Here is a 15,823-nt window from a genome sequence, read left to right on the forward strand (position 1 = left end):
TAAATGTAGTCAGTGGGAGTGGCCAGGGCAGGTGACAATACAGCACGTTATGGAACTCGTGCAGAGCATAATTGACGGAATGAAAGAAGGGAACAACGAAATGAAGAGAAATACGCAACAAATGGAAAATAAAAAAATGGATGGAAACGCACTCGAAGCGAAAAACCAATTAAAAGAAAGCCAGGAGGAGACAGAGGAGGGATTGAAGGTCGAAACGGTGGAGTGTGAGAAAAGACTTCAAGACATGACGAAGAGAGTTGATAAGCTGGGACTGGAGGTAAAAACGGAGACAGAGGAACTGGGAAGACGGGTAGAAAACCACAAGCGCAAGCCGAAAGAACAGTTAGAAGCCAAAGCAAAGTCTGAGTGTGCGGAGATGAGAAAGGAATTGGAAAAGAAAGTTTCTGAGTTACAGAAACACCAAAACAAAGAGAGGGAATTACAAAACGAACTGAGAGTGTTAAAAGAGGAAAGGAAGAGAACGGAAAATGAAACTTTAAGAAACCACACTGTACAGATCGAACAGCTGGAAGCGAAGGCCAGACTAAAGAATGAGGAACAAGAAAGAGTAATGAAGGAAGAACGAATGAGACAGGAGAAAGAAATCAGTCAGTTGAAAGAAATGACGAGATTGCAGAAGGAGGAACAAGAAAGACAGTGGAATAGAAAACTGAAAGAGTATGAATTTGAAACTGAACGACAAAAGAAAAAAAATAGGTTTGAATACGAGGAGAAAGTAAAGGAGCAAGGAATGAAGCAGGAAGGAGAAATCAGGAGATTGAAGGACACAACGAGATTGGAGAGGGAAGAACGAGAGGTACAATGGAATAGAAAACAAAAAGAACATGAATCTGAGGTTGACCAATTGGAAGAAAAGCTGAGGCTGGAGTACGAGATAGACAAAGAACAGCGAAGGAAACACAAACAGGAGATTAACCAAATGAAGAAAACCATGAAACTGGAGAAGGAAGGACAGGAGAGGAAACGAAGAAGAGTAATGAGACAGCAGCAAATGAAACACAAAAAGGAGATTAACCAAATGAAGCAAACCATGAAACTGGAGAAGGAAGGACAGGAGAGGAAACGAGGAAGAGTAGTGAGAGAACAGCGAATGAAACACAGGAAGGAAATGAGCCAATTGAAAGAAACGATGAGATTGGAAAACAAAGAGCAGGAGGAACAGTGGGAGAGAAAACAACAACTCTATCAGTGTGAAATTGAACAACTAAAACGGAGGGAGAACGAACAGCTAATGGGGCTCAGAGAGAAAGAACGACTCAGATGGGAAGGAAAAAGTAACCAGGAAGAGACAGAAAAAAGGAACCAGGAGAGAAAATGTATAGAGACACGGGAGACAGAAAAAATTGAGGGAAGACTGGACGATGAAGACGGGGTGAGTGACGCACACACACACACGGAGGTAGTGGAGGACAATGGGGGTGAGCTGGCGGACTGGGTGGAGACCCAGTGCGAGCACCTGGATGGCCTCCTCCAGGAACGAGGGGAGGGAGTATGCCCCCTCGAGGCGAGTCACGACCAGGTGAGTTCGGTCGTGCTTTGCGAGGTTGAGGGGACGAGTGCTGTGGACAGGTGCACGGAGAGCTTGGGGGGTATAGAGGCCCCGGAGACCCTTGTGGGGACACGAATCCCCAGTGTAGTTGTCCCTGTGTGTGTGGTGCAAGGTGTGAGTGCGGCACCGTGTGTGGAAGCGACCCCGTGTGTGAGTGGTGTGGTGGCGATGGTGCCAGAGTGCGTGCTTCCCAGCACGCCGAGTGTGGATGAGGCACCGTGCGTGAGTGTCGCCATGTGTGTGAATGAGGCACCGCGGGTGAGTGCCCCCGCGTGTGTGGATGGGGCACCGTGTGTGAGTGAGGCCGTGTGTGTGGATGAAACGGCCAGTGTGGATGAGGCACGGAGTGTGAGTGAGGCACCGCGGGTTAGTGCCCCCGCGTGTGTGGGTGAGGCACCGTGTGTGGAAGAGACCGCGTGTGTGAGTGTCGCCGTGTGTATGGATGAGGCACCGCGGGTGAGTGCCCCCGCGTGTGTGGATGAGGCACCGCGGTTGAGTGCCCCCGCGTGTGTGAGTGAGGCACGGAGTATGGATGAGGCACAGCGGTTGAGTGCCCCCGCGTGTATGAGTGAGGCACGGTGTGTGGATGAGGCACCGCGGGTGAGTGCCCCCGCGTGTGTGGGTGAGGCACGGAGTGCGAGTGAGGCACCGCGGGTGAGTGCCCCCGCACGCGTGAGTGAACGGCCGTGTGCAAGGTCGCTTTGTGCCAGGGAGACCGTGTGTGTGAGAGAGCGGTATGAGAGGGAGATGTCGGTTGGCATGCGGGAGCACGCAGCCGCGTCTCCCGGTGTGAGTTTGATGGAGTGGACTGTGTGCGTCGTAACACGCAGGTGTGCGTGGGTGGAATGGAGACGGCGACAGAGGAGAGAAAGCCGAGTAGCGGCTGTAGCTGTTTCGCGGACCGTGCCGGGTTCACCCAGCAGTGAGCACGCGGTTCGTGCTGTGCAACGCACGAGACCGCCACGTGCTCGCTTGCGAGAGTGAAGTCCCGGTCCGGAAACGCACGCGGTGGATTTGCCGATCCCGCGGACGGACAAAGTTTAGGCAGGTAAACGGATTTGGACCGGACGGGTTCTCCACGTGATCGTGTGTGTTCGGCTCCAACGGGCAGAGCACATGTGTTCGCGTGGGAAATCCCTCGAGACGTGGGGCTTGTGTTTTTTTTTTTGCGCACGGTGACGTCATGGCTGCACGTGTGGTTGGAATCCGGCAGGAGGGGTATCTCTGCCGGATGGTACCGTCCAAGGAGGGACGAGGAACACGTGCAGCTGCATGACGTCACGGGCAGGTGCAAAGTGCGCGAGCTCTGAGTTGCCGCGCAGGTGCTGCGCATGAAAAAAAAAAAAAGACAGCAAGCCTCACTTTCGGGTGTACAGGATTCCTGGGCAAGGGGTGGAAGACCCCCTTACCTGGGCACAGGATGGAAACTAGTTAGGGGGAAGGGTTAGCTTAGTTAGACCGACTTCATGGGGCAGGGGTAAGTCCTCATGGAGTCCGTGGAATGGATTAGTTAGAGGGATTGTAGCCAGATTTAGGTTGGGAAATTGATTAATGGGATTATTTGGAGACAGTGACAGACTTGAGGATGTGTAGAGGGGACGTAGCTTAGCTACGTAGGTTAAAAGGAACGTGCTGTAGTTTAAGGGACGACGTGGGAGCACGAGTTAGTTAGGGGATGTAGTTAGGAGGATGGCAGAGTTCAGCGGTGTGTGTGTTGAAGAGTTGTTGGTGAGTAAATTGGAAGCATGTGCTTGGTGAGTGAGTGAGGCCAGCGGGTCTGTGTGAATGGAGCGAATGGGGAATGCATGGTGCGAGGAGTGATTGGGGGAGGAGTGACTCCCGCCCAAGGGACCCCGGGGTCAGAGTAAAGTGAGTTAGCTGGGTTAGTCAAATTGAAAAATGGAGGTCGTTTTGCTGTTGGTGGGAATGTAGGCTCGAAACCCATTTGGAGGGTGCAGGAGCCCTGTTGACGGGCTTGGGAGCGTGGCTGCGAAAGGTGAGTATTGCTGAGTGGGTACCCCGGGCACCAGGCTAGTCGGCCGCGGTAGGCCAAGGGCCCATGGGGGGCCGGGATAGCGTAGTGGGCACGGGTGCGCCTGCTTGGTGCGGGGGCCCGGGCGCCATTAGCCGTGTGGGCAGTGTTGTGGGCACGGATGACCCTCGGAAAGGGGCCCGGGAGGCCGGCCTGCCACGTGTGCGTTTCAGGGGAGGTGCCATGGGGGCACTCCCCGGTGTTAGGGAGCTGGTAGGCTCGGAGGCAGTGTAGTGCCCGGGGTGCCATAGCGGGAGAATCGGCAGAGGGTCGTGACTGCCAAAGTGAGCCACGTGTCCCAGCCAGGAGACCGTGTGAGGGCACGGAGAGAAAATTGGGGGGCGAGGCCCGAAATTGTGAGGACACCAACACAGGCGACGGGAATCTGGGTTGTTAGAACCAATAGTTTAAGCGAGAGGCGCTTGTTGAAAGCCCCGGGGTAGTTTAACAGTTAAATGGTTAGGGTAGATTAGGAGATGTACCCCTCCGCACCATCCATCCCCTCGCTGTCGTTGTGGGCCGCTGGACCCACTTGGTGTTAAGATCGCCGAACTCTGGGGAGGCCATTCTGAGGCTTCGTTGGGCCTCGACACAGGACGTTAGCTCTCCCTTGTTCCCCTCTGGGAAGGGAACGTAGGGGTTGGGAGTAGGCTAGGTGACAGAATAGGTTAGCCGAACAAGGACGATAAAGGGGGTTAGGAGACGATTTATAGTGGGGAAGTAAAAATAAAAACAATAAAAAAATAAGTTGGGGCTAAATTGGGGTTTGACAAATTAAGGGAGTGGGTATGTACAGTGACAGGCAAAGGCGATAGGTGGGAGGGAGACAGGAAGGTAGGTCCGAGCCCGCCTTCCAAGTGGCCAGCACCACCGCACTCCCTCCACCAACCTCCACTGAACGGCAAAGGCTAGCCAACTCCATCGGCTGGCCGTGTTTTTCTTCGAGGCGGAGGCCGGCCAACTTCATCGGCAGCTGTTGTTTTGCTGCAAGGCCTGTGCCATCGGCTGGCCGTGTTTTGCTTCAAGGCCTGTGCCGGCCACTTCATCTGCAGCTGTGGTACTTCAAGGCCTGTGCCGGCCAGTTCGTCTGCTGGCTGTGTTTGCCTGCAGCGGCCTTCTTCTGCGGGCTGTGTTTGCCTGCCACCTTTGCCATGCCATGCCCACTGCCCACGTTCACCAGCCCCGTTCAATTTTTGCGTTGCCCCCCCCTGTTCATTTCCATGTGCGCCAGGATCAAGGCAACAGTTTGCAAGCTGCGAGAACTGCCCTGTTGGCAGCTACAACACGGGCCTGCAGTGGCAGCCCGTGCACCGTGTTTGTGTCCATGCATCCATTCGTTGTGCTCATTGCGTGTGCCACTTGAGCTGGCACGGAGACTGCGTTGTGCAGCCCAAGCACCGTTGTGGTTCACTGCGTTCAGTTCAAAAGGGAAGGCCTTGGACTGCGTGTGAGCAGCCAGCCACGTTCCCTGTCACCTGCATTGTTTGAGTCAGAGACTGCATGTGGGCAGCCTGGCTCCCTGCTAACTGCTTTCTTTTTGCAGAGTTCGATGATCCTGGGCCATGGTTTAGTGTAAAATTTGTAAGTTAAGGTTAAGATGTACTGTACATATGAGTGCGCCCCCGGCATGTATGTCTTAGCGCCGGCAATTTTATTTAAGTCGTCCGTGTGAGTGAGTTTGTTTAGGTAGTTACGCAGCCCTCAGGTTATTTATTTTGGGGACACGAATACCATGAATGTCGCACTCAGGGATCCGTAGGTAAAATGTACTAGGGGAAAACTACACATGATGGCACACGAAAATTTGACGACTCGGGACGAGTCTGTAAAAAGGGAAGGGGGTAGTGTTGTGGTTACCAGATTCGCAAACCACCATTCAGGTCCCTTAGGTGAGGTATCTCGGTAAGTGCATGTGTAGTTAGGCCCAAACCCGTTGTCTAGTGGGAATACATGTCATTTATACGTGCTGCGACTCTTCAGGATAGCCGTTTTTCTTTTACTATCTTTATTTTGGACCAACCGCCATGATCACAACCACAACAACAACCACCAACCACAACGCCGCTTCACCACAACCGCCACGACCTTTACCGTCACAACTCGCCACCATCGCATCACCGTCATCTCGCGCCACTCATGGGCACCGATGCTGGACTCGTGTAGGGCGCACGTTGAACAGCGTGTACAAAACCACGGATTTTCTGCTTCAAAAACGGATCAAAAACGACACACGCCCACTTTTGCCGTCCAATCGGTGAGCGAGGGGCGACTGGCCCCGCCCCAGAACGATCGATATATGCAAATTTGTGGATCAAAAGCCTTCACGCCCACTTTTTCTCGGGCCAATGGGGAGCGAGGTGAAAGGTCAAAGGGAGGGGTCAAAGGCGAAGTTACGGGGGATAAAAGGACGGTGTTCGTCAGTCAGAAGAGGGTCGGAGAGTCAAGAAGAGGAGAGTCGGAAGCAGAGGGTCAAGACTTCGCGGGCGGTGGAGCTGCTCGTCGTGTGCGTTGGAGTCGGAACGGAGGGGACGGAGCTGTGGAAAAGCGGCGACACCAGACGAGGGGGTGCTCGCGTCGTGCAGGAAGCTGCACCCGAGGGAGGCCGACAGCGCGACCTGGCCGAGGTGGAGACGCTCGTCGCACATAATAAAGATCCTCTATACCCCGAGCATCAGCAACCCCCTCCTGTTTCCCCCCGCGCTGAGATAGTGCGACCAAGGGGGCCCCGTTCCCACCCCCTGCCAGGCACTGTCCACGAGGCCCGCGGGTTGCGGGGCCATCGCCGCTCCGCGTCTCATCACCAGACGGGTAGGCCCGACCCGGTCTCGGCCTCAGGCCTACCTCATTCTTGAGGGTATTTCTTTTCCTTGGTTTTGGGTATGTGTTGTCGGCGCCGTCTGTGAAGTAGAATTGTATAAGTGTTGCCGTGTGCTCGGTAGTCGGTATTAGCTCTGCACTGTGTTTTCGCTTTTATATTTGCTTTTTGTGTAAATGGAATTGTGTTTTCTTTTGTGTGCATTTGGTGGAATTGTATTTGTGTGCTTCCCGTGTGCCGCGAATAAATGTGCTTTATTGTTGAACTGTTTCCCGCTTCGCTTCGTCTTTTTCCCCATTGAACCCCCATCTTGCTTCACGTAAAGGGTTGGTAGTGGGCTGAGTACGCCCGATAATTAATCGAACCGTCGAGGTCGACGATAACACCGCTCGGTTATTCTGATAGTACGGAACGGGTCGCTTAAGTGGCCCGTGTCCGAAGTCGACCTGCGGCGAGGTGCGATCGCCCGGTCTACCCTCCGCGTGGGTACTTAGGTAGTTCGAATTTGGCGAGCAACCCTATCCCACGCGGGGGCTGATTGGCTCGATCGCGGTGAGACCGAAAGGTCCACCCGTGACTGGTTCCCGGCGTTAGTCCGAGAGGGTCACGACTGGATTGTCCGTCCGGTGGGCGACGTGCCGCGATTCGAGTTACGTGGCCGTTCGCACGCCGGCGGGCGCGAAGACCGCAACAATATATATATATATATATATATATATATATATATATATATATATATATATATATATATATATATATATATATGTATATGTATATGTATATGTATATATATGTATATGTATATGTATATATATATATACATATTATGTGCATATGCCCCACATATGGGGTGTGAGATGGAATATAAAGAAGATTTCTGGAGTGAGTTAGATGAAGTGTTGGAGAGTGTATCTGTGGTGAATTGAAGGTCGTGACGTGTGATCACATGCTGCCCGGCTCGAGCACAGAAGAGATAAAGCTGCGGTTCGGCTCGGTCGCGGGGATTGTCCCAGGGGCATTGTTGTTTTATGTCGGCGGCTCACTTGGTGCTCATTGAATGGTGAGAATACTGATTGATATATAATACTGATTTATTTTGCGGTGATTAGTTGCGCGTGTGTACCTTACTGCTTATGTACTCCTTGCTGCGTCTGTATTCCCTGGTGTGCCCGTAGAAGCGGCTTCAATCAAATGGAATAAAGCCTATACTCTGAAGGTTCTTCTCTCGTCCTCATTTCAATTTATTCCATTTGGTTTTCTCGGCTCTCTCAACCAACGATGGACAAGATCTACAAACCAGAGAGGTTCGACGCAGACCCAAACGCGACTGACTCAGAAATGAAATGGTCGCATTGGTTCCGTTCCTTCTCACACTATCTGACCATCATCGAAGAGGGAGCTGACGAATTGGCCGCCCTTGTGAATCATGTCTCGCCCGGCGTATACAGGCTCTTCTCGGAGTGCGACACTTACGAAGCAGCGATCGACGTGCTGCAGGCGCTCTACGTGAAGCGCAAGAACGAGGTATACATATGACATCTTCTCAACACACGCAAGCAAGCAGCCGGGGAGACAATCGATCAGTTCCTGCAAGCTCTGAATCAGCTGGGAAAAGACTGCAGCTTCCGGGCCGTAAGCGCCGAGGAACACCGAAAGGAAGCGACCCGGGAGGCATTTATCCAAGGACTTAGATCAGCCCACATACGGCAACGCTTACTAGAGAAAGCGCAACCCACTCTTGAAAAGGTAGTCGATCAGGCTCGAGCGATGGATACAGCACAGCAGCAATCTGAGTCATTTGGAACACCGATGCTGCTAATGAATGCTGCTACGGTGGGAACTTAAGGAACCCCACTGACACAGACACAGCCAGACACAGGAGATGGAGAAACACCCGAGGAGCCGGATACCCAGGCCACGTCAAACTCCTCAGCAACTGCTCCGGTTGGTAAATGTTTCTTTTGTGGGTACAAAAGACACCCCCGCCACAAATGCCCCGCAAGAGATGCCACATGCATGAACTGTGACAAGAAAGGGCATTATGCCAGGGTATGTAAATCTACTCTAAGGAGAAATAAACCCACTTCTGCGGCTCTCTACTCGCAAAAGAAACTAACTGCAGCCTCCCCGGGGAATCTATCCAAGGCTATCATCAACGTACGAATTAACGGGCATATGGCTGAGGCACTGATTGATACCGGAAGCTCTGAAAGTTTCGTCAACAGCTCGCTAGTGAAGGGCAGCAAATGGAAAATCCACCCGACAGACAATACGGTATGCATGGCCGCCACATCACTACAGTCCCGCGTACGAGGGTACTGCAATGTTGAATTGGACGTAAAAGGGTACACGCATCGGGATGTAAGGGTACTGGTGCTTTGTGATTTGTGCGCAGACGTAATTCTGGCTCATAATGTCCTCAAGCAGCACACGAGCGTCGAAATACCCTTTGGAGGAAGCAAACCTCGTCTAATTTTAAATGCCTTGACTACCGCAGAGGACTACCCCCCAGCTGTTTGCTAACTTGTCGCCGGCCTGCAAACCGATAGCGATCAAATCGCGGCGATATACCACTGCTGACATGAATTTCATCACTTCAGAAACCAAGCGATTACTGGAAGAAGGAATTATAGAACCGAGCGATTCGCCATGGCGCGCACAGGTGTTGGTGACCGGCAGCCAGAACCATAAGAAACGAATGGTTGTCGATTATTCCCAAACGGTCAATCGCTTCACCCAACTCGACGCCTACCCCCTGCCGCGCATAGACGAGATGGTCGAACGCGTGGCCAATTATAAGATATTCAGCACCATCGACTTGCGAAGCGCCTATCATCAAATTCCCATCCGAGAGGAAGACAAACCTTACACCGCATTCCAGGCAGGTAGACGCCTCTACCAATTCAGGAGGATTCCGTTCGGTGTCACGAATGGAGTAGCTTGCTTCCAACGGGTTATGGACGACATCATCTCAGATGAAAACCTCAAAGACACTTTTGTTTACGTGGACAATGTCACAGTGTGCGGTAGGGATCAGGGGGAACATGACATGAATCTGGACAGATTCTTGAGCATTGCTAGAAAATATAATCTGACTCTCAACTACGAGAAATGCGTATTCTCGGCAAGGTCAATTGACCTTCTCGGCTACACGATAGCCGACGGCACAATTAAGCCTGATCCTGAACGATTGCGCCCGCTCCGTGAGCTACCCCCACCTCAGGACCTGCAGACAATGCGCCGGGTGATCGGCATGTTCGCTTACTATGCGAGATGGATTTCGAAATACTCCGAGAAAATACATCCCCTAGTGCATTGCAAAAACTTTCCACCAGATGCCGCTGTTGTAAGAGCTTTCCACAACCTCAAAGACGATATCAGTAATTCTGTGGTATTATCGATCGATAGCTCGGTGCCCTTCGTGGTGGAGACAGATGCTTCAGATCACGTGATAGCTGCTACGCTTAATCAGTCTGGGCGACCCGTCGCGTTCTTCTCGAGAACTCTCTCTGGAAGCGAGCAGAGACACTCGGCAATAGAGGAGGCGTACGCCATCGTCGAAGCGCTGCGTAAATGGAGACATTATTTACTGGGAAACCACTTCACGCTCGTTACGGACCAACGATCCGTGGCATTCATGTTTGATGGGAAAAATAACGGGAAAATTAAGAATGAAAAAATTATGAGATGGCGGATAGACCTAGCCTGCTATAGTTACGACATTGTTTACCGGCCCGGGAGGGAAAACCCTGCTGCAGACACCTTCTCGCGGGTCTACTGCTCGGCGACAATCAGTCGGGCTTTGCAAGACCTCCATGTGTCTCTGTGCCACCCGGGGGTAACCAGAATGGCACATTTCGTACGCAGACAGAACCTGCCCCATTCTATTGAAGATATTAAACAAATGAATGCTTCATGCCCTGTTTGTGCTGAACTAAAACCCAGATTCTATGGTGCGGCTTCTGGCAGACTGATCAAGGCCACTTCTCCCTTCGAGAGACTAAACATTGACTTCAAAGGGCCCCTGCCGACCGAGACAGACAACAGATACATATTCACTGTTGTTGATGAGTATTCAAGGTTCCCTTTCGCGTTTCCGTGCTCGGATATGACCTCGGGCACTGTCGCGAAATGTCTGTCTGACCTCTTCGCTATGTTTGGGAAACCTTCGTACATACATTCAGACAGGGGGCCGTGTTTCATGTCGGCCGGGCTAAAACAATTCCTATTAGAGCACGGCATAGCGACTAGTCGAACGACGGGTTACAACCCACAGGGTAATGGGCAGGTGGAACGGTATAACGGAGTCATTTGGAAAGCCGTAACTCTGGCATTGAAATCAAGAGGACTGGGCCCCGAGCGGTGGGAGGTTACCCTTCCCGACGCTCTGAATTCCATACGCTCTTTGCTCTGCACGTCCACCAATGCAACTCCTCACGAACGAATGTTTACTCACCAACGACGTTATGTTGACGGCCAATCGGTGCCCAACTGGCTGACCCATCCCGGAACCGTGTTCATGAAACGCCCGGTACGACAAAGCAAGTATGAACCCATGGTGGAAGAGGTCGAACTCATCGATACTAATCCAGAGTATGCTCATGTCAGGCTCCCGGATGGCAGGGAGACCACTGTGTCGGTCCGCCATTTGGCTCCCTCAGGCACTCCTCCCGCAGGTACACCACCATCTGGCACACCTCCCTCTGACATCCCCTCCCCAGGTGTTCCCCCCCCCCCCCCAGGGACTCCACCCGAGAAGGGTGACGACGGAGCTACCGTGTTCCACTCGAAAGCGATCGGGGAGTCATCTCCGGCACGAGTCGAGGCTCACCAAGAGGATCGGAAGCCTCCCTCAAGTGAAACCGCCATCTACTCCCGGAGAGGCCAACGAATAATACCCCCTCGCCGACTCAATCTGTAAAGGGGATTATCGGCATCCTCGATGCTCATGCTCCTATATGCTCGTCACATAATATATCGATGCTCATTACCATGCTCCTACAACTCAAAATAACCCTCACTGCTTGGCATGTATGCTTCTGTAGCTTAGATAGTTCGCATTGCTTGAAATGTATACTCCTGTAGCGCTGAAGTAATCATGGTGCGTTAGCTGGGCCTCTAGTTACATTTTAAAGATGGGGAGAATGTGGTGAATTGAAGGTCGTGACGTGTGATCACATGCTGCCCGGCTCGAGCACAGAAGAGATAAAGCTGCGGTTCGGCTCGGTCGCGGGGATTGTCCCAGGGGCATTGTCGTTTTATGTCGGCGGCTCACTTGGTGCTCATTTAATGGTGAGAATACTGATTGATATATAATACTGATTTATTTTGCGGTGATTAGTTGCGCGTGTGTACCTTACTGCTTATGTACTCCTTGCTGCGTCTGTATTTCCTGGTGTGCCCGTAGAAGCGGCTTCAATCAAATGGAATAAAGCCTATACTCTGAAGGTTCTTCTCTCGTCCTCATTTCAGTATCCAAGGATGAAAGAGTGGTGATTGGAGCAGATTTTAATGGACATGTTGGGGAAGGGAATAAAGAGGATGAGGAGGTGATGGGGAGGTACGGTCTCAACAAGAGAAATGTGGAAGGGCAAATGGTGGTAGAGTTTGCAAAAAGAATGGAAATGGCAGTGGTAAATACGTATTTCAAGAAGAAGGAGGAACACAGGGTGACATACAAGAGTGGAGGAAAGTGCACACAGGTGGATTACATCTTAAGTAGGAGATGCAACCTGAAAGAGATTAGTGACTGTAAGGTTGTGGCAGGGGAGAGTGTAGCTCAACAGCATCGATTGGTGGTCTGTAGGATGACTTTAGAGGTGAGTTTGAGGAAGAGAGTGAGGGCTGAACCAAGGACCAGATGGTGGAAGCTGAAGGAGGAAGACTGTTGCGTGAAATTTAGGGAGGAGGTGAGACAGGCGTTGGATGGTGGTAAAGATGGGTGGGATGATTGGGCAACTACAGCAGAAGTTGTGAGGGAGATAGCTAGGAAGGTACTTGGTGTGACATCTGGACAGAGGAAGGAAGATAAGGAGACTTGGTGGTGGAACGAGGAAGTACAGGAAAGTATAAGGAAGAAGGGGTTTGCGAAAAAGAAGTGGGATAGCCAGAGAGATGAAGAAAGTAGGCAGGAGTACAAGGAGTGGCGTCGAAAAGCAAAAAGAGAGGTGGCAAAGGCCAAGGAAAAGGCATATGACGAGCTGTATGAGACGTTGGATACAAAAGAAGGGGAAAAGGATTTATACCGATTGGCAAGACAGAGGGACCGAGCTGGGAAGGATGTGCTGCAGGTTCGGGTGATAAAGGATGCAAATGGGAATGTGCTGACGAGCAAGGAGAGTGTGTTGAGAAGGTGGATGGAGTACTTTGAGGAGCTGATGAATGAAGAAAATGAGAGAGAAAGGTTGGAAGGGGTGGAGATAGTGAATCTGGAAGTGGGGTGGATCAGTAAGGATGAAGTGAGGACTGCTATGAAGAAGATGAAAAGTGGAAAGGCGGTTGGCCCAGATGGTATACCAGTGGAGGTATGGAAGTGCTTAGGAGAGATGGCAGTGGGGTTGTTAACCAGATTGTTTAATAAAGTCTTGGAAAGTGAGAGGATGCCGGAGGAGTGGAGATTAAGTGTACTGGTTCCGATTTTCAAGAATAAGGGTGATGTGCAGAGCTGTGGAAATTACAGAGGGATAAAGTTGTTAAGCCACACCATGAAGTTGTGGGAAAGAGTAGTGGAAGCTCGGTTGAGAGGAGAGGTGACGATCTGTGAGCAGCAGTATGGGTTTATGCCAGGAAAGAGCAGCAGTATGGGTTTATGCCAGGAAAGTATGGGTTTATGATGCGATGTTTGCTTTGAGAATGTTGATGGAGAAGTATAGGGAAGGCCAGAAGGAGTTACATTGTGTGTTTGTGGATTGAGAGAAAGCTTACGATAGGGTGCCAAGAGAGGAGTTGTGGCATTGTATGAGGAAGTCGGGAGTGGTGGAGAAGTATGTGAGAATCGTGCAGGATATGTATGAGGACAGTGTGACAGCGGTGAGGTGTGCGGTAGGAATGACGGACCGGTTTAAGGTTAAAGTGGGATTGCACCAAGGATCGACTCTGAGCCCTTTCCTGTTTGCAATGGTGATGGACAGGTTGACGGACGAGATCAGACTGGAGTCTCCATGGACTATGATGTTCGCGGATGACATCATGATCTGTAGGGAGAGTAGGGAGCAGGCTGAATCGAGCCTTGAGAGGTGGAGGTACGCACTGGAGAGAAGGGGAATGTTAGTCAGTAGGAGTAAGACGGAGTACATGTGCGTAAATGAGAGGGAGGGTGGTGGTATGGTGCGGTTGCAAGGAGTTGAGGTGAGGAAGGTGGATTGGTTTAAATACTTGGGATCAACTGTCCAAAATAACGGAGAGTGTTGGAGAGAAGTGAAAAAGAGAGTGCAGGCAGGATGGAGTGGGTGGAGAAGAGTTGCAGGAGTGATTTGTGACAGAAGGGTAGCTGCAAGAGTGAAGGGGAAAGTATATAAGACGGTAGTGAGACCAGCTATGTTGTATGGTTTGGAGGCGGTGGCACTAACAATAAGACAGGAAGCGGAGCTGGAGGTGGCAGAGTTAAAGATGCTGCGATTCTCGTTGGGAGTGACGAGGATGGATAGGACAAGAAATGAGTATATTGGAGGGACAGCGCAGGTAGGACGGTTTGGAGACAAAGTGAGAGAGGCGAGATTGAGACGGTTTGGACATGTGCACAGGAGGGAAACGGAGTATATCGGGAGAAGGATGTTGAAGATGGAGCCGCCAGGTAGGAGAAGAGGAAGGCCAAAGAAGACGTTCATGGATGCGGTGAGGGCGGATATGCGGGTGGTTGGAGTGTCAAATTGAAGATGTGGAGGATAGATCGAAATGGAGACGGTTGGTCCGCTGTGACGACCCCTAACGGGAGCAAGCCGAAAGAGGAAGAAGATTGAGTTGATTTTGTTATTCTTTTTGTCTGTTTGTTTGTCAATCCGCTACAGGTCACAATTCTAAACCGATCATCATAAATATTTACCAGGTTGTAGAGGTAGTCTCAACTGAGAAGCCGATTGATTTTGAGGTCAACGGTCAAAGGTCATCTTGAGATCAAATTTCTAAAATCGTCATTTTTCATCTGATTGACTTGAAAGTTGAACATGATTTGCATATTGCATCACTGAACTGGCAACGCAACTTTTTTTGAGGTCAAAAGGTCAAAGGTCAACTCAAGGTCAAACATAAAATCAATTTTTACTCTGACAAATCATCAATTTTCATCCGATTCACTTGAAAATTAAACAGCAATTGCACCGTGCATCATTGAATTGGGAAACCGACTATTTGTAGGTCAAAAGGTCAAAGGTCAATAAACACAAGTTCCAACTTCTAAAATCATCAATTTCAATCTGAAAAATAATCAATTTTCATCGGAATGACCTGAGCTTTGATTAACATTGTCAATTTTAATCTTAATGAAATGGTCAATTTAATGCATCCACGGCAACCTTAAGAGAAGGGGGGGGTGGATTTTGCAAGTATCGTGCTCTGCACAACGTCTTTTTCTTGTTCAATTGTTTGGGAGCTTACCTTCTTGCTCTGTCATCTTGGCAGGAAAAGTCCCGCCAGTTTAGAAAAGAAAACGTGTGTTCACTTTCCCATTCCAGCGACCGGTTTGAATTCAGCCAATCAGTCTGCTCAGTTTTTCTTTGTGTGAATCTGCGTGGCATGCCCCTGGCCCATAAAGAACAGAACATGATGCAATAAATAATATATACAGTACGGTAGCAAATAATGGTAATGAGTACAAAACATCACGAAATAGAGGTATGGTGCAACAGCAGGAACCATCGAAAAACAGGTGTTGATGAACAACCTGCTGGAGAAAAAAACAGGTCAAGGAATTGTAAAAAGGTGGGATGAGAAACAAGAGGTTCAAAAGAAGAGTGTGCATGTACTGCTAAGGCAGCCAGTGATGGATGGATGACATTGAGAAGAAATGTACAGTATTGACATAAAACTATTTGGGGGGTGAGGGAGGGGGCAGGGGGTGAGGGGAAGTTAGATCAAAAACGCGCATGTCTACAATGTGACAAAAGAAGACCTTTCAATACATCCATCCATCAGGTAGTAGGCTGCCTGCAGCTGCCTGGTGTGGTTCTACCAACTGTCCCTTCAGAGCCTATGTCCTTAAGTTGCAACATTGGTTCTGTTGCAAACTCTTGGGACAGACTGCCTGATTGGGGTTTGTGGGTTTTGAGGGATTCTTTCTGCCTTATAGGTTGCATTCCTGGTTTCCTGAAGCCCCTCGTCCCTCTATTTTACTGTGGGCCAATCATCTGTGTCATCCTCATCTTCAGTTTTCCCATCTTTCTTTGCTTTTTCAGCCAGGGTGCCCCTCTTG

General features: G+C 50.6%; 1 long non-coding RNA gene across 1 annotated transcript in view; it reads right to left on the bottom strand.

Annotated features, from left to right (window-relative positions):
• The window catches only part of LOC147016828 (uncharacterized), a 53,211-nt gene that overhangs the window by 24,536 nt on the left and 12,852 nt on the right, over nucleotides 1-15,823 (bottom strand). Inside the window, exon 2 of the long non-coding RNA XR_015049202.1 lies at nucleotides 15,010-15,153. This is a non-coding gene — a long non-coding RNA (uncharacterized LOC147016828). The remainder of the gene's footprint in view (nucleotides 1-15,009; nucleotides 15,154-15,823) is intronic.

Source organism: Eptatretus burgeri, chromosome 11, assembly GCF_056783735.1.
Source record: "Eptatretus burgeri isolate ZD-2024b chromosome 11, Ebu_testis_v1, whole genome shotgun sequence".
In the NCBI taxonomy this organism is placed as follows: Eukaryota; Metazoa; Chordata; class Myxini; order Myxiniformes; family Myxinidae; genus Eptatretus; species Eptatretus burgeri.